The following is a 3,742-nucleotide window of genomic DNA, read 5'->3' as shown; positions in this document are numbered from 1 at the left end:
ACACATTAAATCAGTTTTAATGTTTTTAATTATGAATCTTTATTTATCAGTTATATGTCCAGATTCATTGAATCTGACTCAGCCCACTTACAAAGTGTCCAAGCCCAACAGAGACAATAACCCAGCCCGACTGATAAATTAATTCTAATTAAAAAATTAAATCACAAATAAATAAAATCCTTACTTTATTTATTTTCAATGTGGGACAAATGACACATTCTCCATTTCAAACTTTTACAAACTACTAGTTTCAACTCTATTTCTCTATGGATTTCATTAAGAAAAAATCTTAAAACCATACATGAAAGTATAAGTTCACATATCATGGAACAACTTTCAATCATTAGATTTAAGGATTATTATCAAGAACATAATAAAACTATGATCTAAAAATCCAATTTTTCTAACAATCCCCCACAAATCCATACAGAAATGCAATCAGGTTTTTCATCATGACTTGTTTTTCAGAGTAGGTACCCTTCCGGGTTTGAACCCTCCTAAGTCCTCTACCTCAATGGCTACCGGATTCAGATGGAATGTTTCACCTTGAATCTTAATCCGTTTAGTATAACCATGTTCCATAGACGACGACAAGTCAACGACTATGGTGCCAATCTACGGCTTTGAGACATTAATGGTCTTGTCTCGATCCTGTTCGTCGAACGTTTCAAGGAATAACCCTTTCCTCTAATTGCGACCACACAATTACATTCGCTTAGCTGGGCATCTCCAGAGATATACTGCCTCTATCTCGTCAAATGACTTGACCCCATTCAGAGTTTTAACACTCTTGCTTTTCTAGCAGTGTCAGTACCTTCTAGGTTTACAGGGGATAGACTCAGATACTAAAGTATCAACTATGTAGCAAAGGTACTACCAATTCATCCTTACAGCTTGTTAATACCCATTGAATACACTTCGACTGATCTCCTCTCATGTGTATTGGGTTCCCACTGTTGATGAATTATGATGGGTTGACAGTCCCATCCCCAACCTTGACTTAAGGACCACTGCAGGTTCAAGTCCTTTAGTAAGAGGATCAACTATATTATTCTGAGTTCCTATGAACTCTATAGCTATGATCCTATCAGTCACTAAACCCCTTATAGACTTGAGTCTAACTTGGATGTGTCTCTTAGTTTTAGCATTATGCTTTTTACTGCTAATCTTGTCGATAGTTGTTCGACTATCACAGTGAATAGCAATAGCAGGAAGCGGCCTGCTTACTACAGGTATTGCAGACATAAGTCCGTGTAACCATTCAGCCTCCATCCCTGTGGCATCAACTGCACACAACTCAGCCTCAAAAGTAGACCGAATAACTATAGTCTGTCTGCTTGACTTCCAGGATATTGCTCCACCAGCCAAGGTGAACACGTATCCAGTCACTCCATTGGAACCAGACTTCTTAGCTATCCAACTTGCATCACTGTACCCTTCAAGCACACCAGGAAATCTCCTGTAGTGTAAACTAAGGTACATTGTGCCTTTTAGATATCTAAGTACTCTATCAAGAGCATCCCAATGAGTTCTGTTTGGACAGCTTATATATCTAGCCAATTTAGACACAGAATATGAAATATCTGGTCTAGTACAGTTAGCAAGATACTGCAAGCTCCCAATAATCTGAGAATACCTTAACTGGGACACAGGCACTCCTGAAGTATTCTTGACAAGGGCAACTTTCGAATCATAGGGTGTACTAGCGATTCTACACTGTGAATAACCATATTTCTCAAGTATAGATTTCTCTATATAATGAGATTGAGTCAAGGTTATTCCTTCAGTGGAATGAATCAGTTTGATTCCAAGAATCACACTTGCCTCACCCATATCCTTCATTTCAAAATACCTTTTCAAGAACTCTTTAGTCTTGTTAATAATCTCAATATTGGTTCCAAACAGTAAAATGTCATCCACATATAGGCACAAAATAACACACTCATTACCTTTAACTTTAGTGTAGACACACTTATCACTTTCATTAATCTTATAACTGAAAGGCAATATAGTTTCATCAAACTTTTTATGCCAATCTCTGGGAGCTTGTTTCAAGCCATAGATGGATTTGATCAACTAACATACTTTCCTTTCATTGCCTGATGCAACAAATCCTTCAGGCTGATCCATATAAATCTCTTCTTCAAGTTCACCATGAAGAAAAGCCGTCTTTACATCCATCTGATGGACGATAAGACCACTATAAGCATTCAGATTGTAACCATTCTTGTAACCGGAGAGTATGTTTCAAAGTAATCAATTCCTTCCTTTTGCTTAAAACCCTTAGCTACCAGTCTAGCTTTGTACTTGTCTATTGAGCCGTCAGGGTTCAACTTCCTTTTAAAGATCCATTTGCACCCAATAGTAGAACACCCAGGAGGGAGATCAACCAACTCCCATGTTCCATTAGAAACAATAGAGTCAATTTCACTCTTCACAGCGCCCTTCCAGTGCCTTAACTCAGAAGAATCCATAGTTTGTCGGAAAGTTAAAGGTTCGTCCTCGATATTGTAAGTGATGAAATCACCTCCAAAATCCTTGACTACCTTTGCACGCTTACTTCTCCTTGGTTCCTCTAGTTCCTTAGGAATAGAGCTACTACTAGGTTTCCGCCCCAACATTTGTCATCTTTTCTACATGATCAGGAATAGAACTTGATGTGTGAGTAGGATCTTTCTCAGAAGTCATTTCAGGTATTCCAGTCTTCATAGGGTAGACATCCTCAAAGAATGTCGCATCTCGGAATTCAACTATCATGTTTGCCACTATACCATCTATGTCAGATTTTAACACTAAAAATCTCATAGCTGTGGTGGTTTCAAGATAGCCCAGAAAGATATAGTCAACAGTCTTTGGACCTAGTTTCTTTCTCTTGTGTTCAGGAACAAGCACCTTAGCAAGGCACCCCCACACACGAAGATACTTAAGACTAGTCATCCTGCCTTTCCATAACTCTAAGGGTGTTTATCCATGTGTTTCAGAGGGACTTTATTCAAAATATGGCAAGCCGTATTTAGAGCCTCTCCCCACATGTATTTAGGCAACCCAGAGTTAATAAGCATACTATTAAGCATATATTTAAATGTTCTGTTCTTTCGCTCAGCAACCCCATTAGACTCAGGTGTGTATGGTGGAGTAACTTCATGAATTATACCAATGTTAGCACAAAATTCATTAAAAGCATTACTCGTATACTCACCACCTCTATCAGATCTCAACCTTTTAAGTAACTTACTAGTTTGTTTTTCTACTTCAGTTTTATATATAATGAATTTACTAAGTGCTTCATCCTTATGTCTAAGTAAATAAACATAACAGTATCTGTTAGGTTCCCAATTTGTTTGTAGAAGGGGGGGTTGAATGCAAACAATACCGTTTCGTCGAATAAAATGCGGAATAAAATTGTGAAACAAAATTCAAGTTAAATAAAACTTTTATTAAACTTGAAAGGTGTTACAACTACGGTATCGATTACAAGGGATTAATCTCAAATCAATTATTACAAATTTAGAATAAATTCGACATGAACTTTTTTCTATTTTTGTAATTAAAAGATCAAATGCTAAAAAGCGATTTGAGATTAAGTTCTAGGGATTTTAATCCGCTAGATTGATATACAAGAACAAGATAAGTATTTCTAGTTGATTAGATTTAACATTACAATCTAGAAATTATGATCTTGAATAAACAGAAGAAGGATGAAATATTTTCTCTTTGGTTCTGCTATAATTTTTCTCGTTCT

This window comes from Apium graveolens, chromosome 7 (genome assembly GCF_009905375.1).
Source record: "Apium graveolens cultivar Ventura chromosome 7, ASM990537v1, whole genome shotgun sequence".
Classification (NCBI taxonomy): domain Eukaryota; kingdom Viridiplantae; phylum Streptophyta; class Magnoliopsida; order Apiales; family Apiaceae; genus Apium; species Apium graveolens.
This window is presented reverse-complemented; position numbering follows the sequence as displayed.